Source organism: Choloepus didactylus, chromosome 5, assembly GCF_015220235.1.
Source record: "Choloepus didactylus isolate mChoDid1 chromosome 5, mChoDid1.pri, whole genome shotgun sequence".
Taxonomy (NCBI): domain Eukaryota; kingdom Metazoa; phylum Chordata; class Mammalia; order Pilosa; family Megalonychidae; genus Choloepus; species Choloepus didactylus.
The window spans coordinates 129,828,597-129,852,520 of NC_051311.1; positions in this window are offsets into that span (position 1 = coordinate 129,828,597).

The following is a 23,924-nucleotide window of genomic DNA, read 5'->3' on the forward strand; positions in this document are numbered from 1 at the left end:
AGCAATAGAGTTATTTTAGGTTTTTTTTTTCTCTTATTCCATTGTTTTCTTAGGGGTTGTTAATTTTCTTGGGGTATGGTAGGAACATGTTGGAAGCAATGTAGTTATTTTAAATTATTTGTTTTTCTTACTCCTCTGTTTGGACATGGTTTATTAATTTTCTTGGGGTATGGTAGGAACATATTGGAAGCAAAGTAGTTATTTTAGGTTATTTGTTTTCCTTAATCCATTGCTTTGTTTGAAATGTTGTGGGGTTTTTTTGGTTGTTGTTTGCCTGTTTTTTTTAATTTTTTGATAAACAAAGTTAAAAAATTGAAAAAAAAATCAGTAGAAAAATGGGAGTAAAAACTAAATGACAAATAGGGTGGGATGGGGGGATGGTTTGGGTATTCTCTTTTCACTTTTATTTTTTATTCTTATTCTTATTCTTTCTGATGTAAGGAAAATGTTCAGAAATAGATTGTGGTGATGAACGCATAACTATATGATCATACTGTGAACAGTTGATTGTATACAATGGATGACTGTATGGTTTATGAATATATTTCAATAAAAATGAATTAAAAAAAAATAACCAGCAATTTAAGTGATTTTTCTAATGAATCAGATCTAAATCTCACTTCTGTATTTTACTTTTTAAAAAAATTTTAATCAAAATGCCTTTATATAACTCTTCTCCCTGAATATTTTTGAGGAAAATTTATTTTGGAGGTTTTAACATGGAAGTACTTTTCTGAAATCTAGAAAAGTCTGAAAAAATTATTACTTCTAAACATTATATAAAGGCTTTGGGTGATAAATGACTGAAGCTCAAAAACTTGTTTTCAAATCCTTTGAGCTAGGAATTTAAAAAATTATTTGGGAAATACTTTCATCATTATCTTTTTAGTAAATGAAATATGATTAACACAATCCAGCATTTTGGAAATTATTAGGTAGAAAATCAAAAATCCTAAAATCTAAAGCTAGAATATATTTTTGGTTGGAACCAGTTAGTACCATCTGTGATTTTCTTATCCAGCAAAGACAAACCCTTAAAATCCCATATATTATAGAGATGGTTCTGAGAGGGGTGGGAGAAGGAATTAATCAGCATTGCTAATCTATTTATTTACAAACATTTAAATATAAGCTCACAGAGAATAGACATCACTGTCTTAATCTTAAATGGGAATCAGTTTTTCAGTATCTCTCAATGGACCGTATTCTTGTGCAAGGTGCCAATTTACACAAAATAAGACGAATTTTAATCTTGATTTACTTTCAAAAAATCAGATTAAGTTACAAAATGAGGCAGATTTTCAATGAAAATTAAAACTTTTTATCTATATTTTACAAAAACTTGCCATATTCTGTATTACATAGAACACCCTCCATGTTTTGTGCCATCCTTGGAAATTCTAGCCACTCGTGTAATGAAGCTGGACATTGGATACTTTAAACTTTCAAAAATATGAGAGCTCTTCAAAATGCATTTTGTTACCAGTCCATGTGGCGAATGCCTAGCAACACCTTCACTGCAGTTTGCTCATTAAGCACAAATAGTATTTTAGCCCCAGAATAGTTTAACAAATTGTAATTACACAAATAATCTGAAAACTCAAGTTCATTTGCTGCTAGCTAAAAATAACGACTTACCTTCTTTTCCTCATGAGGCCACTCTCCTATAATACTTTGGTTCCCTTTTGTTAGGAAAATTATTCCACATTCTAATGACATTCTTCTAAGTATCTCTTTTTTGCTTTCCACTGTCTATTAGCTAGTCTATAGACAGCTAATAGACACTCTCTATTAGCTATCTGAAGACTGAGCTAGTGCTTTTTAAAAGTATAACTAGATTAATGAGGCCAAAGCTTCCACTGTCAATTTTTCCTATTACCTTCCCAGGGGATGGGGTGATGTTCTCATCAGGATTCCTTTCTTTAAGTCATGTTGCTGAAAACCATCTCAACTTAGCTAAGGTACTACACTAACCCCCCAAAGTTTGTTTTAAAAAAACAATCCTTTATTTCTAAAAGAAACCACATTCCTTAGGATAACTATCAGAATAAAGTGATTTAAAAAGCTATTTTTTTCCTTGTGATTTAGCTCTCTTTGCTAATATTTTATTAGGTCAGTTCTGTTTTGAAGGACAAATTCTCTGGAAATGTAGGTTGCTGCCTGACAGTTGAAACAAATTTTGACAACTTTTTCTATTATTTTTATAAACACAGTCTTTAATTTGTTCTCATAATATAGGGTAATAAACAAGTCAGTAAATAGTCTAACAAATTCCTAGAATCACTTCATCTCTTTTCTCTGCTGGACCCTCAGACATTACCAAGGCAAATGTAACTGTTAAAATGGTCTCTGAGATCAACATTAAAGACCATTAAAGTACTCACGGCTGCAAGAAATAATTTACCATTGATGGGACATGCACTAGAGTCAACATGTCTTTGGTTATCTAAAGTGTTCACTTATCAAGGGATTTAGTGTTCTCAAGGAAGATTTTAAATGCAAGTTAAAAAAGTGAAATCCTGGCATTTCCCCCACTACTATCATGTTTCTGATTTCATTTTTTGCACATTATGCTTACAATGAGGAAACAGAATCAGATCAAGGAGCAGTCTATCAGGAATGCTAGCATAACATATAAGCTCACTTACTCAAACCAAAACACAGTGTCAAAAGTATTGCTTTCTGCTTGCTATAAATGATGAGTCTATGAGATTTATGAAAATGAATTGAATAAGTGTATGGGGAAATGTTCCAGTTATCTAATACCCACTCTGTTTTTGTATCTGGTAACTTTGGTTGCAACAGGAGTTTGAAAAATGAGGAACTGAGAAGCAGAATTTCTCCCTTTTTATAGAAGCAGTTTAACACTGCACACTGCTAGGGCTTTGCTCCTCGGGAGATAAATGCCTTGAAGTGGTGCAGAATCAAGACATCAGGATGAAGACATTTTATGGGCAACCAAGAGAGGAAAGAGGTGGAAGACTGACTGAACCATGAACCAGCTGCCTCCTTACTTTCCCATTTTGTGGCTAGCTTTTCTTTTCTACAGGTTGCTTCTAAGGCAAGAGGTCTATATGAAGGAAAAGACAAGTTCACTTACATCTCCTTTTTCAGCCCACCTAATGTTTCTTAAGAGTCTCTACCTTTTAATACTTACAAAACATAAACTACTTCATGGCCCCAAACTCTCTGCAATCACTGGGCTCATATAAACCATATTAATCTGCTATCTGGTAGAAAATATTAATACCTCTTAAAATCCCTACAAGAGAAGAAACTTTTCCTGGGAGGTGTTCTGTACCTGCTTTGTCAACTTCCAGATGAATAAAACTAACATTTCTTTTTGCTTCTTCCAAAAATATAATTTATTACATAACATTTACAACTTGAAAAGAATCCTGGAATATTTTCAAGGATGATAATTAGAAGAGCATAATCCATATGGTGGGCTGGAAGGAAGAGCCCCCTTTACTCTGCTGGGTGTATAGAATGTAGGTAACTTTTGCTTCAAGTAGTCATAACTGGAGGGAGAGCAATCCAGATGTCCAATATTTGGACACATCTATCTCTCTTTACTGTAAGGAATTTCCACATGCCCTAAGTAAACTTAAATCTCGGTGCTTAGTAATTTTTTTGTCTCCCAAAGAGACTATATTCCTATTTGTTTGCCTTATTTGCTCATTGAAATCCTCCTTGCTTCCCAAAGGACTTAAGGAACTTTAAAGCCAGTGCATCCACCATAAAAAAGTGCTATAATATGATTAAAATACAGAATCTGAATGGACAGATGTGTAAATAGACAACTAGACCAATCATATAAGCCAACTGAGCTTCTTTAGTGTGGTTTCTGAGTGTCCAGGCAAAGCAAAAAGGAGAACGTGATCACTCAGTCCTCATTTTGGAGAAAGAGGATGTCCTAAGACATGTTCTCTGGGAAGCAGCCTTCCAGTCACAGATTTGTATTCAGGAAATTTACTGGGAAGGGCTCTCAGGATTAGCACCTGTGGGGAAATGAGGAAACAGGATTGGGCAGAGGGAGGAGTTGGGCTATGAAGCCAGCAAAGGCTTCAGCCAAACCTACAAGAAGCTCTGGCCCTGGGGTGCACCTGAAGAGTTGCTTCAATTGGATACACAAACCCCCACCTCTCCCCACATTGAGCCATCATTGGATGCAAGCTGTTCCTGGGAAGCAGGAGTGACACTGGACAATCTCGGCAGGGGGCGATCATGGGAAGGTGGGTAGGGGGCTTAGCTGCAAGTTATTAGTTGTCAACACTGGATTATGTGGGCTTCCATCCTGAAGATGGTAGATTTGGTCTCCCCATCCATTGTGCACCCAAAAGAAAACATATTACTCTTTCTAGGAAAGCAAAGTTATTTCAAAACAAGATGAAAAATTAATTTTCATTACTTAGTATAAAGAAAACTGAATAACATAATGGAAAAAAAATCTCACCATTAGTGCTACAGGAAACAGAGTAACAAATTTCATGGAGCTGTTTACTATAGTATCCTTTGATAAGGGAATAATGTTAAAATGCCTCTCCATGAGGGTGAGTCCATAAAGGGCAAATCTAAAACAATTCTGGGACTCAGTCCTCTAGAGATCCTGCTTCATTCATTCATGTGTTCCTTTATTCAACTAATATTTATTGAACACCAGGCATTATGCTTGGCACAGGAAATATGTGAGAGTGGGTAAAGACAGAAATTATAAACTTTAATCAAAGAATCATGCAAATAAATGTGAAATCACACCTGTGACAACTGTATACAAGAGAGGCTCACTGTCCAATGTTTTGGAGCTGCTAATTAATGGAAATCAACTTGGCTGGAGTGGTCAGAGAGGCTTCCTTGAGGAAGTGATTATTAATCTGAGAGTTGAAGGGAGAGAAGGAGCTAACCATTTGAAGGAGAAAGAGGCAACAGCCCCTGTGTTAGCAGACACCATGCGAACTTCAGAAGGCCAGTATGGCTGCAGTGCAGAGAGACATTGACAGTGAACCCGGAAGAAAAGGAGACTGGAGAGTTGAGGAAGGGAAGTCCATGCAGGGTCTTATAGAACCTGTTAAGAAAAATGATCTTCTAAAGAGGAACGGGAAAATCTTTCAAGTGTTTTACATGGAGATGTGGGGTAGAGAGGTATTACTGACAAGATTCATTCAGAGAGCCTCTTGGTTTTCTATTGCTGCTGTAAGAAGTTACCACAAACTTAGTGGCTAAAAGCCACAAATTTATCATTTCACAGTTCTGTTGTTCAGAAGTTCATAATGGAATTCCTTGGGTTAAAATCAAGGTGTTGACAGGTCTGCATTCCTTTCTGGAGGCTCTAGGGTAAGAATCCATTTTCTTGCCTTTTCCAGCTTCTAGAGGCTGCCTGCATTCCTTGGCCCATGGCCCTCTCCCATCTTCAAAGCCAGCAGTGGCTGGTTGAGTCTTTCTCATACCATATCTCTCTGATACTAATTCTCCTGCACATTTAAGGGTCCTTTGGATTATATAGGATAATCCAGGATAATCTCTCTATTTTGAAGTCAGCCAATTAGCAACCTAACCATCTGCAACCATTATGCTTCTTTGCTATCTAACCTAACACATTCACAAGTTCCAGGAAGCAGGATGTAGACATCTGAGGGGAGGGCATTATTCTGTCCACTACAGAGGAGGCCAAAGCAGAAGCAAGGAAACCAATTAGACAGGCTAATGCCGTTGGTAGTGGTGAATATGGAGAGCTGTAGACAGGTTAGAGAATCACTTACAACTGAGATTGGCTGTGGGAGTGAGATCTACCCAAAGATCAATATAAGACACCTGACTTTATTCATTCAAAATTTATTTGTCTTCTAGAAACTGTTCTACTTTCTAGGGATAGAGCCTTGAGCAATATAGAACAGTTCATGCGCTTTTAAGATGTTTACTTTCAAGATGAGCTGCTTATGCCAAGAGTGATTAAATATCCTTTCTCTCAGGCAGACAAGTAGTGTCTACATAGACATACCTTCCTGAAAAGTACATAGTTGAGGCCTTATCCATATGAGTACATAGATAGTAAGCAGGTGTGGCATCTTGGAGTTATGTACCCCAGAAAAATACGTTCTTAATCTGAATCCATTCCTGTGGGTGTGAATCCATTATAAATAAGACCTTTTGAACATGCTATTTTTATTTAAGATGTTGTCATCTGAATCAGAATGGATCTTAATCCAATTACTGGAGACCTTATAGAGAAGGATAGAGAGAGAAAGCCAGGAGAGGCAAGAAGCTGGAAGTCAAGGGAACCCTGGAAGAGATACGAGAGGATGCTATCATGTGCATTGCCATGTGACAGAAAAGCCAAGGTCACTAGGATTGCAGGCAGCTGACTCCAGAACACTAGTCTTTGGGGAGAAAGCATCACCTTTCTGATGCCTCAGTTTTGGACTTCTCTTCCCCTCAAAACCATGAGCTAATAAATTCCTGTTGTTAAGCCAACCCACTGTATGGTATTTGTTTTAGCAGCTGGAAAACCAAAACAGCAGGTCATAAAGTAGGTGTCCTAAATGAAAGTTAAAAGCTATCCCATTGTCATAAGCATTGAGTAATGAGTGTGCACCTGTAGATAGAGCCAGCATTTCCTCAGGGAGTAAATTGGGGCTCATTTCAGTAGGTGAGGAAGTGCTCAACTAAGTCTCAAAACCAAAGACTAGAGTCCCTATGCTATTGACCTAGACTGTTTTTGCAATGTTTGCAAATGAAATGGAGAGAATTTTTAATGTTTGTTTTGAAGCTTCTGTGTCAGGCAAACTGCCAACAAAAGCAACTCTCATCATTTACCTAGGACTCAAATCTAATTTAAAAAGGAAACTGTGTTTAATAACTTCCTCCCAAAAGTTAGCTGTAGACTTTATAAGCATCTTTTGTGTTTTATTCACAAATAAACTGATCTAAGATTATAAAGGTTGTGATTTTTCACCCTACTTTCCTCCTGTGTTCCTTCTCTATGTCAATGATAATACCATCCTTTTAGTCACTCCGGCTAGAAACCTCTGTCAATTTTTAATCTATCTCTGTCTTATTAAATTAGGAGAAAAGTCTGTTGATTCAAAGTCAAAAACAACTCTCTAATCTGCCTACTCCACTTTCTTCCCAATGCCATCTTCCTTATGCAGACATTTATTGTATTTCACCTCCATCACTAAAACAGCCACCATGTCTTCAATCCTTTTTGGCTCCAACCCTTTCTCCAGAATACTGCCAGAGTACTGCCTTATACACAGGTCAGGCTGTTTCCTTTTCTCAAATTCTGTCTGCGTACAACATATATCAATGATCTTAGTAAGGCCTTTAAGTTTCTATAGGTTTGGAACTCAACTTCCCTTTGTCCAAATTTCTATCCACCTTCACGACTCAGCTCAAAATACCACCTTCACAATGAAATTGTTCCTGGTCCAAATTAGTCACTTTTCTTCTACCAAAGCACATATTTCTTACTGCCCTCTATTATATTATTTGTGACTCCTTTGTATATACCAACACTTCTCAAACTATTTGATCTCAGGACTCTTTTCCAACAGGGCCAGACAGTAAATATTTTTGGCTTTGCAGGCCATACAGCCACTGACTCAACTCTGTCAACTCTGCCTGTAGTGCAAAAGCAGCCACAGACAACACATAAATGAATGGGCATGGCTGTATCCTAATAAAACTTTATTTACAAAAGCAGGTGACAGGCCAAATTTGGCCCCTGGGCTGTAGTTTGCCAATCCTTGCTTTACTTCTAAAAATTATTGAGGACTACAAAGAGCTTTGGTTTATATAGGTTATGTCTAGTGAGCTATACTGTTTTAGAGATTAAAACATAAATTTTTAAAATATTTATTAATTCACTTAAAAATAATAATAATAAACTATTCCATGTAAATATAAATAAAACTTTTCATGAGAAGTAATTCTACTCTCTAAAACAAAAAAATATACTAAATGAGAAAAGGTGTACTTTTCTATATTTTTTGTGAATCTCTTTCATGTCTACTTTAATGGAACACAGCTAGATTCTCATATCTGCTTCTGCATTCAGTATGTTGAAATATGTTATTTTGGTTGAAGTGCTGAAAGAAAACCTTGCCTCACACAGATGCATAGTTGGAAAATGGAAGAATACTTAAATAACCTTTTTAGATAATTGTAGATATTCTTTGATATTTTATTAAAACTCAACACAAAGTAGTTTCTTAAAGGTTAGTTGCAATGTGGAATCAGAAACCATATTAATGAATGTTTCATTCCTTACATTAAAAACATTGGTGTATTTTTCACTTTAAATGGATCTTTGATCCACATGTGATTTTGTAACATCAAACTTGGCCATTTGGAAAATATTAGTTCACTGACATCAAATCTTCCACATGTTGACACACTTCATGATATATTTTCAAGAAATCACATTCATTGGTATTCCCACTGATCTCATCAAAAAAGTCTTTAAGTATTGAGACACTGTTAAGTTCATGGTGAAAGATACATGTTTTCTAAAATTCTAATTTTCCCTTGATGACTCATATTTAAAACAACAAAATCCAAACAAGCACAGTTTGTCTATCAGTCATTTTCTTCCAAGTAAAAATGATCTGTTCACAATTCTAACAATCACACAAATGCTTTCTCTCTAGACAATCCTCATACTCAGAGGTATTTTGTGTATGCTTTTTGTTTTATTGCACAGAATATTTTAAAAATGTACTTAAGAACCAAAACTATTAATAAAATTAATAACTTGTATTGCTTCACCAAGCACATCCTTTAATAAAGCTAATGTTTTCCATTTAACTACAAGAGTTTGATAGTGAGGAATACAATTATTTGGTTCTAAGTTTTACCCATTGGTGTTCTCACCATCATTGCAAATGTCCACACAGTGCAAAATCAAATAATGTCTTAGTTTTATTACGAAAATGGTGTTGACCTCATGGACTCTTTTCAAGGGTCTCAGAGATCCCTAAGGCCTGTAAATCACACTTTGAAAAGAGTTAGCATATATTGCAACATTACTATGGAGCTTTGTATAAAGTACATGCTTGCTAGATATTTGGTGAATGAACAAATGAATGAACAATCAAATTGGAATCAAAACTTCTGAGTTAACAATACCAGTCAGCCTCATGTAAGTGGAATCAGTGATCTTGGTTGTTCAGCGATTTTACTAGCTACCAATCATGCAAAAAAGCAGTCAGCTTTGATGTGGGGAGTTGGAGGCTAGTGAAAGATGTGTTCTTTGTTTGCAGGGTCTTGCACTGATGACACAGGCTACCTGAATTTTAATTTAATTTTAATTTGAGCGAATGCCTTTATGTTGAAACAGGAAATTACACAGTTTAAACTAATATTGCCCTTAATTTGTCACAGCTAAATTAATCTTATTCTTAATTCTGAGCATCACATGGTATACAAAGCTCTTAAGACAAAAAATATTTCTTTTTGATATTCAGACTAAGGGGTTCCAAATAAGGCCAGATTTCTCAGATCTTTTCTATCTGAGAGCAAGATCTAATGAAAATTATCTATTGCTTGATTTCTGTAATGTTGAATGTCTTCTAGATTACCTAATGCTTGTATCTATGTTGCATGATTTATTCCCTATCTATTGAAACAAATATGGGATGCATTTCACACATATCACTAATCTTTTTCCTTTTAACCAAATCATCCTTACGAGTTAAGAAATACTTAATATGGTTAAGACAGAAAGTTGTATACTTGCATTTCTTCAAGTTTTATAAACTAAAAATATCTAATCCTTAATTCAAGTAGTATTACTTTTGCTTCCCTTATTTTCTATAAAACATATGCACAGAAAAATATCATAATTGTAATCTGCCTCTGAAAGCAAGAAAACTAGAGAGGCAGTTCCTATGTCTTAAGGTTTTACCTCTATTTGTGATTTCAGATAGTTGCAAAAACTTTCAAATAAATAGTGTCCTTAGAACTAAAATTATACAAAACTATTAACTCACATTCAGTTGGTTATGCTTTTTTCTTCATGAGGTTGTAATTCATTCCCTGCCAATATGCTAATAGGAATTTCTCTGTTAACTAGATGATGTAGGTAAACCATGATTTCCCTTCAGAAAATGAGTTATGAAAATTAACATGAACAAAAACATGATATTTGTGAAGCAAGCCCTTTAAATACACATAAACACACACGGCCTCACCCATCAGATGTTCTTTAACATGCAACATCAAGAAGTAATAGTGGCAGATGGTCCTAAACATTTGTCTTCCTTAGAAGACCATCTGGCTTTACCATTCACATCACAGGTTTCAATTGCTCATTTCTATTTTTCTAAAGAAAATTAGTGTCTAAATTTGTAATGAATTGGAAAATGTAGAAACTGGCTTTTATGTAGTTTGGGCAGTTTTCTAGTTTTTCAACTAGTTGGCCATCCATAAGAATGGATGTGAATGCATATGATAAGAGCAATGCAAATGATGTTCAAGTCCTGTACACGCGTCCCTTAAAAGGTATCAGAGCGCCATAGAGTGCAGAGTGGTATGGGCAGGGTACAAGTATGGCATGGGAAGAACCAACATTCATATAAGAGTGGGAGAAATTAATTCCTTCTTTGGAAAAGACAGAGGAAAAAGAAGAAATTAAATAAGACTTCAGAGAGAAAAAGCAATTTGAATTGAACAATGATATGGATGATTACAATAAGCTGATGGGGTTGGAGGAGAAGTCTAGGGAATGCCTTGGGAAAAGGGATAGATTTTGGGAAGGTGCAGAATAGCCACAGAACAGCAAGTAGTTCAGGTGGGTCATAGTCAGTTGGGTAATTGGCGAAACGATGAAAGGTTGGAAATGTAGGTTTGAGTCTATGGTGGATATGTATTTGTTTGCACAATATCCCCACCCAACCCCCAACCCCAGTTTTAAATGACCTCTTCTCCCCACTCCCTGCTTCCATTTAATCTTGCTCAATCCATATGGTTTGGGTAGAATTAACCCTAAGCTTAAACAGAGCACTCCCCCTCCCCCACCAAGCATACACACACACACACACACACACACACACACACACACACACACACTCTCTCTCTCTCTCTCTCTCTCTCTCTCTCACGGGAATAGGTACAGATACATAGATAAATAGATATACAGATATACAGATGATAGATAGAAATAGAGATAGAGATGTCTAAATGGCCTGATTTTGAATTGCTAGATAGAAAGTTAGATGATAGATTAGATAGATTAGATCAAAAGAAAGATAAGATTTGATAGACAGGTGATGATCGATTGATGAATAGATAGATAGCTATAGATAGATTAGACTCTACATAGGATTTTGTTAGCATTATCAAGGAAAGAGACTTACATCTATTGGAATTTAAGCTGTAAGTACCACACAGACCTGGAGCTATCCCTTGATATCTTCCCCCATATAGAGAAAGCATACTGAGAATATAAAGGAAATCAGAGTTGTAATAGAGAAAAGGGTGGGGACGGGGAATGATTAATTTTACATGTCAACTTGGCTAGGTTATGGAATCCAGTTTGGTTAAACATCAAACATTATTAGCATCTACAATCAGTTGACCTTAAGTAAAGAAGACTGATTTCCCTAACATGGGTAGGCCACAACAATCAGTTGGAGGTCTTAACTATAAGAACTGGGGCTCCAAAGATCAGAAGGAATCCTACCTCAAGACTACATATATCCTCCAATCCATCCTGAGTTTCCAGCCTAAGGATTTCAGACTCAAGAATTCAACATTACTCTTGCTGGAATTTCTATACCCAGCCTACCCTATGAATCCAGACTAGTCAGCTCACAATTACATGAACCAATTCCTTACAATTTCTTCCTCTCTTTCTAGGTTCTATAAAACCTAAAGAGGTTCTGTTCTCTGGAGAACCCTGCCTGATGGAAGGGAAGAAGGAAAGAAGGAAGGAAGGGAGGGAGGGACAAAAAGAAAGGGAAAGAAATATTTGATCCCTGATAACACTGATCATCTGAATCCAACTATGCCTGGAGTCAGGTCAATCCTAGACTTTTCAGTTATGTTAACCAAAAAATTCCCGTATTTAGCTTAAGCTGATTTAAGAGGGGTTTTCGTCATTTAAATCACAAGAACTCTGACTAATACAGGGTTAGAGTGTGGGAAGCCTAGAAAAATGCAATTGGATAATATTTTATGAGTACTTTAATCAGGCACTATGCCACAACTTTGATTTCATAACAAACAAGACAACTTTGGTCCCTGCTCTCATGAGCCAACAGTTTCTTAGTTCCCAAGCACTTACCTGGGCCACAATATTGAAGATCCTGATGCAGTAGCCTCTAGTTACAGGCATCTTTTTCTTTTTTCAACAAGGCCTATTGCTGATCAGAAAGCACAGTACAATTTGGTAACCACTGATGTAGAACAGCATAGCCAAACCTTCTGGATGGTAACAGTTACCTGGGTAACTTGTTAAACAGAGTCTAGGCTATCCCCCAGGCCAACCTAATTAAAACCTCTAGGGTTGAGGCCTGAGCATACTTGAAAACATTAGCTGCCCAGGTGATTGTTATCATCAAGGAAGTTTGAGCAACATTGGTCTAGGGCCTTGCTGTTCAATATGTGTTCCATGGGCCGGCAGAATCAGCATGGGGCAGTTGGTAATCATTTGACATCTCAGGGCACCTAGTTTCAGCTACTAAAAAGAATCAGTAAAGCATAGTGATAAAGAGGTTAAAAGCCTGGATACTGGAGCCCACATGTCAGATTCATATTATGTGAGATTCACATTAACATCCCCCAATGTCAGATTCACATTAACACCTAACACTTACTACCTACATAACCTCCAGCAAGTTGTTTCACCTCTCTGCCTCTCTTTTTCTCATCTATATAATGGAGATAATGATGAGGTTTTGTAAAGAACTGTGAGGGGTCTGAGATTTTATCCTAATTTCAAGCTATCAAATTAAGTTGCCATAGATTCATGGATACTAACTGAAGGCATGAGACTCCTGGATCAGAGCCAAAAAATTATTACTCACAGCAGCACAATAGCCAGAGTTTTAGCATGACCACATCAGTTCCCCAGCCCCAATTCCCACAAGCATGCCACGGCAATCACCCTTCCCATGGTAGACTGGCAAACCATGGAGAGGGGTCAAGGAACAATAGCAGTGACTGGTTTAGAAATGGTCTCTAAAGACCACCTAAAATCTAAAATTCTGAAGGATTTAAATGCTGTAATTTTCTAGCTAAAAGGAAAAGATTTGTCATAAATACTAACTTGCAAATGGAAGGAACAAACACGAAGATGTGTACTTTCTTCTATTTTAATATGAATAAAGGACCCTCTACTGTTCAGTTACATGTAAAGAAAAAAATTCTTAGCTTTGATAAGTAACAGCTCACTCAACAGCAAGATCAGGAGTGGCCTTCTGATTGACTTTTCCAACCTACAATTAATGTTTAGCCTGAAAAAAAAAACAATCATTCTGTGAATCTCTGGTTTGGTTTGAAGTTATGACTTTCAATCTGGTTTTTGAATACAATAATCCAATTCCATGACTACAGATATCACTAGAATAATACATAGATTGTATATGCCTTAAGAAAAGCTCCTATCTGTCAGACACTTTATATAGGATATCTCATATGATTCTCACAACAAATCAGAAAAGTTGAGTAATTTACCCAAATTGATACAGCTTATAGAGGGAGAAGCCAGTGTCTCATTCTAGGATGGTCTGGCTACATAATTCATGTTCCGTCCATTTTACCATCTGCCTTCTACATTCTCTTGTAAAGGAAGGTGAAGGATTGACCCCTCAATTGGTAGAGACATGGACCATGGATTATTTTTCCAATTGAGCCATAAATGCATCGTCATGATTAGGCAGTATTTTAAAGGAAGTGAGAAAAGGTCATATCCACTGTAAAAATTTCTTGATCTTTCAAATATTTCCAAAATATGGGGGATTCCACTACTAGTCAGCCGGGACCAAATACCAATGAATTGATGGCATATATGGTAGGGGATTCCCCTAATGTATAGATAGATAGATAGATAGATAGATAGATAGATAGATAGATAGATAGATATAGATAGATATATATATGGGATTTATCACCTTTATTTTCCCCATTTCAGCATCAAGAAATACTACACCAAAGAAACACCAGGCATCCCCCTGCCCACCTGGCTCACACAGACAATCCTTAAAAAAACTTTATACATGGAATATTTCAAGTGATTAAAATGTTTTTAAAATAATACAACCAGCTAGATACACACCTCCCAACTTGAGAAATAGAACAGTACCAAATTTTTGAAAGCCCAGAGAACTGATATCTGATCACATCCCCCTTGGCATAACTACTATTCTGAATTTAATGCTCATTTCCATGCATTTTATATTGTTTCTCCTTCTGTATGTATTCCTAAACAATATATGGCATGATTTTTCATGTTTCCAAACAAAGTGTAAATACTTTCAGACAGTATGAATATGTCTGCAACCTGCTTTTCCTCCTTTCCTTCCTTCCTTCCATCGTTCCTTCCTTCCTTGATGATCATATGTTTGTGAGATTTGTCCATGTTGACATAAGGATCTGTACTATTCTATTCCTGAATATAGAACCAATTTCCTATTGATAAACATAGGATTTCTTTGTCATTACAGGCAACGCTGTTCTAAAGTTTCATATCCTTGTGTCCATGCATGAAAGTTACTCTAGGGTAGACTTAGAAGTGAAAGTTCTGGATCAAAGTAATGTGTATGTTCAACTTAACTAGACATCAAAAAGTTGTTTTCTAAAGAGGTTATACAAATTCACAAGCTGTCTCCCCTTTCAGCTTTTTTTAACAGGTACTACCAAACTTGAATTTTAATTACAACAATAATTAATTCTAGGTGGATTTTCACTCCAGGAGACATTAAAAGAAGTTTGTTTGTCCCTTCCTCCCCAATTATGTTTTATATCCTCAGCCCAAATAATTAGCCAGAGTCCAAGCTGATTACCAGTGATTGAATGAAACTTTTCTTATCTTCAGTGTGTTCATTCTAAAAAATAAAGATATCTCACCTCTTCTTGAGGGCATTTTCGGCAATACCTACCAACAGTCTTAAAAACTGCCCAGGCTTTGCCTCAGAGATTTCTAGAAATCTACCCTAAGGACATATTCAGAGTTATACACAAAAATATGTATATTAAGCTGTTTGTCTTAGTATTAAATATGCTGTCCATTGCAATGTTGTGGATGCAAACAAGCAAAATGTCCATCAGGTAGGAGCAAATTAATAATGGCTATATATCACATAATTGAATACTAAGCAGAAATTTTTATATGAGGCAGATAAAATGAACTGATACATAATTGTTTCAGTTATTCATTGTTGTATATAACAAACCATCTTAAAATTTAGCAGCTTAAAACAATGACATTATTCTCAGGATTCTATGGATTAACTGTAAGTGTTCCTATGCTCCTTGCAGTGTTGGCTGGGGTCACTCATGGTGCTGCATTCAGCTAATAGCTGGACTTGGGCTAGACCTTCCAAGAATACCTCACTCACATATCTATCAGTAGATGCTGGCTGTCAGCTGGAACACCTCAATTGCCCTCCATGCAGCTTCTCTTTATCAGAAGTCTATACTAGCTTCCTTACAGCATGGTAGCTGGATTCCAAAACGAGTGATCCAAGAGGACAAGCACCAGTGTGCAAGTTCTTATCAAGACTCTGCTTCCATCAAGCTTGCCAAAACAAAATATGGGAAAGAAATACGGGAGGACGTGAATTCTAGGAGGCATGTTCGTTGGAATCACTAATGCAAGAGCCTACCACAGTTATTAAAGGAACAAATGAAGAAGCATAAAAGTATAATAGGATAACCACTGTTTGCATAGAAAATACAAGGAAGAATATGTACCAAATAGTGTTTATCTTGATGCAGTGAAATTTGGGTGGGGAGTAGTAGGAGGGAATAGGAGACATTTGTGTAGGTATATATGTGTGTACATGTATGTGTGTGTACTGCCTCAATTTTTAAATAATAATCTAAATATTTTATAATTTTAAAAATTATTAAAGTAAATGAGGCTGTAGGAGAATATTTAATTATATAGGAGAATGTTCATAATATATTAAATATGTTAAAAGTTGTTATTTCTGGATAAAAGAATTGTAAGCAATTTGTTCCATGCATGAATTTCAGTATTTTCTACACTGTACAAAAAATAACACACAAATTTTGAAATCAGAATGAAAAAAACAATAAAGAGGAAACGGGTAGCTTAAACCACTGGTCATGTCTTTCTTATTCATAATAATTTCTAAATTATTACAGAATTATTTTTCTACATCTTATATTATCAAAACGCTTATATGTCTAACAGTAATAGAATTTTCCCAGTGGCAAAGTGATGACTTTATGTGCTAATCTATTTTGCTTCATGTTTTGCTTCATAAGGGATCGTGAAGCAACTTTAAACTGCTACATGATGATGGGTTTTTCCAAATGTACATTTTGGATTTCCCAAACTCAAATTCATTTTTTGCTAACTTATAAGGCATTTTCTGATGAGATGTTTTCCTCAATGGTTTACAGCTGTGGTCATGTATTCATCATGTCATCAGTCCTTTGACAGCAAGGAAAAAGTAGAGTCCCTTTTCTATATTATCGTTTGTTATTTTTTTGCAGAAGAGGAGGGAAGAGATTCTTTTCTCACATTTAATTGTTTTTAAATACACAAAAAAAATTTACATTGATTTTTAAAACGGGCATCATTAATATAATTGGGTCCTCTATAACTGGATATATAGTACTCTATGTGATGGGGAAACTCAAGATCATTCTTCCCCAGTTTCTTTTAATAAGGAGAGGTTTTTTTTTTTTCATTTAATTTTATGTTTTCAAAATCTAGCCATCATAATTCATGTAGATCTTATTAAATTTAACTTTGGCTTAGTATTTTTTATGTAAACCTTAAAACACAAAACAAATTTACATATTGTTTTTGTATAAATACACATGTGAAAATATAAAACTATATATGGGCAACATATGTGGGATAGTGGTTATTGCTGGGGTGGAGGGAGTTTAAAGGGTTGAGGATACAGGTTTCTTAAACTGTATCTCTAAGTTTTTCATACAAAAAGAGTGAGAGCTGAAAGAACTGTTAGATGTGGTGGTGGAAAAACAAATACCTGTTATATTATTTTCTGTATGTTGAAATGCTTTAAAATTAAAGCATTTTTAATTAGAAAAATAAAAAATAATTTAAGTGCAGCTGGTGCCATTACTGGGATGGCTAAAATAGAGCCATTCACAGTTAATGAGGTGATTCCTGAAATAAGCCAGGCCCAGAAAGGAATCAGATCCTCCATAACCCATTCGTGCCAGGGTTATTTTTAGACCAGGAATTTTGCCCAAGTCTTGTATACAAGAGAACTGTACGTTTTAAATATATTGTCTGTGGGACAATAAGTAAGGCCCCAGTTTTGGCAAAGTGTATCCACTTTTTGGGATCTTGCTGGAGATTGATCAGGAGTCTGAATCCAATCATTTTATGGGACTAGCGCCTGGAGAGAGGAGAGCCTAATTAGAATACAGACAAATTCTGAAGCCCTGGAATTTTCTTGACAGATAGAAAATATCAAGGGGTGGAACCTTTTCTCCCTATGGCCAGGGCTGGCTTTCCCCAAGGATGGGGAGGAAATACCAACTGAAGACTTGAAGGAGGGGACTGTAAGAACCTACATTCTAGCAAATGTAGGTATATGCAACTTATATATAGTCACAACTTCTGGAATTCCTACACTGTATTGTAAGTAAGATCTTTTGAGAAAGAAGGATACTTGCTTCTACCATGATCCACATGGATATGGTCTGGGGAAAACAGTTAAGTTTCTGTACTTGGAAAAGGGATCACAATTATATCCAAAGCATTTGCTGGGATGGGGACAGCAGTACAGTTATGGGGTGATGGGATCTCAAGTGGACACTGGACCCCGTGTATCCTGTAGATTACTGTGGAGATCCTGGTCACCACCCAGAAAACTTAGTTCCCCAGATTCTCCAAGGGTGGTAGATAAATACATTCTAGACACTTTTTGAAAATAAGAGGTCCCCTTCTCACCCCATCCTTAATCCACTTCTAAATCTCTAGGTATGTGGCTCCACTTGGTGTGTGTGTGCATGTGTTTAAGCTTCCAAATGGTTCTGATGCAGCCTGTCCTTGGACATTGGGTTGGAAAAACACTTCACTAGATTGTTATTTAGTACTGATACAATTCAGAAATTTATCATTCTTCATGTTTCAGGGCTAACAATGGAACTAGGAAGTGCTATTAAGAGAATGTTAAGTGGTTTCTACATTTGAGGGTAGAAGCTGGACTTGGTTCTTAAGGAGACTTTCTAAATTGTCTAGATGGGAATACTGACCTAGGCTTTTAATTGTAAGAATGTAAGTTCCATGAAGGCAGAGGATGTGTATGTTGTTGTTTACCACTTTATCCCAAGCACTCAATAAATATCTGTTCAAGGAACAAATGACAGAAGGAATGCAGATGTGGACTTTTTTTTCAGAAAAGCTCAGCACTGAAGTATCTAAATGCAGGTGTTCCAGATTAAATCCTTAATCCTTCTGTACAATTATATAAAAGGCAGTCTTCACCTGAGATCAAATAACTCACGGACAATTATGAGATAATTTTTTCTAATTTGTGTTGATGTTTTCCTTCCTTTGGATTAGGCTAGAGCAGAAAGTTTGGGGCCCTGGAGTGGCCCAGAAAGAAGAAGGGAAAGAAGAGGAAATCTGAAGGGGACTCCTAGTGTAAGGAAAAGAAACTGTCCCCTGGCCACATGCAGGGTGTCAGAAGAGCTGTGGTAGTAGCGGGCACTCTGTGGAGAAGTATGGCCTAGAAGCAGAGACCGATGAGGCAGTGTTAAGTTTTCTTTGCCTACATCATTACTCCTGGGGTGTCCTCAAGTCTTAATAAAAGCCATCTTAAAACCATAGCAGTAGAAATTGGGCAACTGGGCAGTAGAAATTGTGTATAAGGAGAGGTGACAGCATGGAAGGGCTATTAGGAGGAAAGCAAGGTGTCCAGAGTAGGTGTCCTGGAAAATACAAACTCAATAGATTTGTGAAAACAAATAAGTATTTCTTTCAGCACTTAATGAGCACTGCCAGGAAGAATGCAAAATAAGATGAGAACTTTGAGCAGGAATTTGGAATGAGGTCTTGGAATAAGTATTTGGGAACTTATAGGGAGGGGTAACTTCAGCATGCTGGAGAAGTTGAAATTTGGAGTGAACTGGTGTACAGTGCCCACCCCTGAACCCTGGAGCCAGAGGAATCCAGTGCTCAAAGATGGCTGTAGTTGTGACTGGATAGTGGCCTGGTCAGGTCCCTGCCCAGCAGGCTGCTGCAGTCTGGGAGAGGTGGGGTTGTGGAGAAGAGGTGGCACAAAGTGCCATCTTCTGGGAAGACTGGGAAAGTGCAGTCTGACAAGCTACTTTTCTGCCCAGCCTCTAACAGACTTCTGGAAAGGGTTGCAGCCTCTGTGTGAGGACCCCACTCTGGTTTGGCTGGGAATTATTGACAAACCAAGTGCCAAGGGAAACTTTCAATGCAAACCCATGCAACTCAAAATCTTAGATGAGTGAGGGAAACCAACTTTCAAAATAACCTTATCAAGATATCAAATGCCAATAAACCAGCAAAAAAATCACAAAGCACATGAAGAAGCAACAAGATATGGCCAAGCCAAATGATCAAATTAAAAAAGCTAGAGGAGACACAGAATTTGGAACAACTAATCAAAGATGTCCAAACAAATCTCCTAAATAACTTCAATGAGATGGCTAAAGAGATAAAGGATACCAAGAAGACGCTAGGGGAGCCTAAAGAGGAATCTGAAAGAATAAAATAGAAAGATAGCAGATCTGACAGAAATGAAAGATACTGTAGATCAAATGAAAAATAAACTAGAGACACATAACAGCAGATGTGAAGAGGCAGAAGAAAGAATAAGCAAACTAGAGGACAGACAACTGAATTTGAACACACAAAAGAACACATGGTGAAAACGATGGAAAATTTGAACTGGATCTCAGGGAAATGGCTGACAACATGAAGTGCACAAATATAAGAATCATAGTGTCCCAGACGGAGAAGAGAAGAGTAAAGGACTAGGAAGATTATCTGAGGAGATAATTGGAGAAAACATTGCAACCCTTATAAAGGACATAAATATGCCAATCGAAGAAGCCCAATGAACTCCCAATAGAATAAATCCAAACAGACCCACTCCAAGACATATTAACCAGACTGTCAAATGCTGAAGAGAAGGAAAAAGTCCTGAAAGCAGCAAGAGAAAAGCAATTCACCACATACAAGGGAATCCACATAAGACTAAGTGCTGACTACTCATTGGGCACTGTGGAGGTGAGAAGGCAGTGGTACAACAGATTTAAGAATCTGAAAGAGAAAAATTGCCAGCCAAGAATTATTTATCCAGCAAAACTGTCCTTCAAAAGTGACGGAGAGATTAAAATTTTCACAGAAAAACAAATGCTGAGAGAATTTGTTAACAAGAGACCTGCCCTTCAAAAAATATTAAAGGGAGTTCTGTCAGCTGAAAAAAAAAAGACAGGAGAGAGAGGTCTGGAGGAGGATACAGAATTTGAAATTATTAATAAAGATACCTTAAAGGATAAAAAAGAGAAAAAAACAGATCTGACAAATAAAAACCAAAGGATAAGATGGTTGAATCAAGAACTGCCTTTAAAGTAATAACTTTGAATGTTAATGGATTAAATTCCCCAATCGGAAGACACAGATTGGCAGTATGGGCTAAAAAATATGATCCATCTATATGCTGTTTACAAGAGACCCATCTTAGACCCAAAGATACATATAGGTTGAAAGTAAATGGATGGAAAAAGATATTCCATGCAAGTAGTAATCAAAAGAAAGCTGGAGTAGCTATTCTAATCTCAGACAAAACAGACTTCAAATGCAAAGATGTCATAAGAGACAAGGAAGGACAATATATATTATTAAAAGGGGTAATTCACCAAGAATGAACCCAATCAAGGTGCTCCCAAGTACATGAGACAAACATTGGCAAAACTGAAGGGAGCAATAATTGTGGGAGACTTCAATACATCACTCTCTTCAACAGATAGAACCAGACAGAGAACCAATAAAGAAATAGAGAAGCAACATAATATGATAAATGAATCACACTTAACAGAAATATATAGACCACTGCACCCCAAAACACCAGGATATACATTCTTCTCAAGTGTTCATGGAATATTCTCCAGGACAGATCATATGCTGGGGCACAAAACAGGTCTTAATAATTTTAAAAAGAATGAAATTATTCAAAGCACTTTCTCTGATTATAATTGAATAAGCTGGAAATCAATAACCAATGAAGAAACAGAACTTTCAAAAATATGTGGAGGTTAAACAACACACCCTTAAACAATCAGTTGGTCAAAGAAGAAATTACAAGAGAAATATTAGAGATGAATGAAAATGAGAATACAACATATCAAAAACTATGGGATGCAGCGACAGTGGTGCTGAGAGGGAAATGTATAGCTCTAAATGTCTACGTTAAAAAGGAAGAAAGAGCTAAAACCAAAGACCTAACTGAACAACTGAAGAAACAAGAGAAAGAGTAGCAAACTAACCCTAAAGCAAGTAGAAGAAAAGAAATAACAAGGATTAAAATGGAAATAAATAAATTGAAGAGCACAAAAGCAATATAATCAATAAAAACAAAAATTGGTTCTTTGAGAAGACCAACAAGATTGAAAAACTTTTAGGTAGACTGACAAAGTCAAAATGAGAGAAGATGAAAATTAAGTCAGAAATGAGAAGGGGGTCATTACCATGGATGCTGAAGAAATTTAAAAAATCATAATACTATGAAAAATTGTATGCCAACAAACTAGACAACTTAGATGAAATGGACAATTTCCTAGAACCACATGAACAACCTATACTGACTCAAGAAGAAATAGAAGACCTCAACAAATCAATCACAAATAAAGAGATTCTATCAGTCATAAAAAATCTTCCTACAAAGAAAAGCTCAGGGCCTGATGGTTTCACAGGGGAATTTTACCAAACAGTCCAAGAAGATCTAACACCATTCCTGCTCAAACTCTCGCAAAAATTGAAGAAAAGGGAACATTACCTAACTCATTCTATGAAGCTAACTTCATTCTAATACCAAAACCTGATAAAAACACTACAAGAAAGGAGAATTACAGGCCAATCTCCCTAATGAATATAGATGCAAAACTTCTCAACAAAATACTTGCAAGTCAAATCCAATGACACATTAAAAGGATATGTGTCATTTATATTAGTCATATACCATGACTAACTGGGGCTTATTCCAGGCATGCAAGGGTGGTTCAACACAGGAAAATCAATTAATGTAATATAACACATTAACAAATTGAAAGAAAAAAAATCACATAATCATCTCGACTGATGCTGAAAAGGCATTTGACAAAATTCAGCATCAGTATGCTTTCTTGATAAAAACACTTCAGAAGGTAGGAATAGAAGAAAACTTCTTCAATATGATAATGGGCATAAATAAAAAACTCACAGCTAACATCACACTCAATGGTGAGAGACTGAAAGCTTTCCCCCTAAGATCAGGAATGAGACAAGGATGCCTACTGTCACCACTGTTATTCAACATCATGCTAGAAGTTCTAGCTAGAGCAATTAGGCAAGAAAAAGAAATAAAAGGCATCCAAATCATAAAGGAAGAATTAAAACTCTCATTATTTACAGATGACATGATCCTATATTTGGAAAATCCTAGGAAATCTATGACGAAGCTACTTGAGCTAATAAACAAATTCAGCAAAGTGGCAGGATACAAGATTAACATGCAAAAATCAGTAGTGTTTCTGTAAACTAATAATGATCTAACCAAGGAGGCAATTAAGAAAAAAGTTCCATTCACAATAGCAACTAAAAGAATCAAGTATCTAAGAATAAACTTAACCTAGGATATAAAGGAACTGTACACAGAAAACTACAAAACATTGCTAACATAAATCAAAGACCTGAATAAATGGAAAGACATTCTGTGTTCATGGATTGGAAAGCTAAATGTCATTAAGAGGTCAATTCTAACCAAATTGATCTACAGATTCAACACAATAACTATAAAAATTCTAACAACATACATTGCAGACTTGGAAAAGCTAGTTGTCAAATTTATTTGGAAGGGAAATGGGCCTCGAATAACCAGAAACATCCTAAAAAAGAACAAAGTGGAAAGACTTGCACTTCCTAACATTAAAGCTTATTATAAAGCCACAGTGGTCAAAACAGCATAGTATTGGCACAAAGATAGACATATTGATCAATGGAATCAAACTGAGATTTCAGAAATAAACCCTCAGATCTATGGTCAATTGATTTTTGACAAGGCCCCCAAATCCACTGAGCTGGGGCAGAACAGTCTCACCAATAAACGGGACTGGGAGAACTGGATATGCATATCCAAAGGAATGAAAGAGGATCCCTACCTCACCCCCTATACACAAATGAACTCAAAGTGAATCAAAGACCTAAATAATATTTTGGAAATTATCAGACATTTCTCTATGTACATACGTACATATATGTATATAGAATGAAAATGTATTCTAGTCATGTGTGAAATACATATATATACACATATATATACATATAAATACACATGCATATAAATGAAATTATAATAAACATCATTTTTTCATAGGTCTGACACCATTTGTAATGCCTGCATGTTATGCCATAGTATCGTTTTCTTATTCATGTCATTTAATGAATACTTATTGAATACCTGTGGGTCAGTTAGAATTTGTTTAGCTGCAAGTAGTAGAATATATCTTGTAGTTTGAGATCA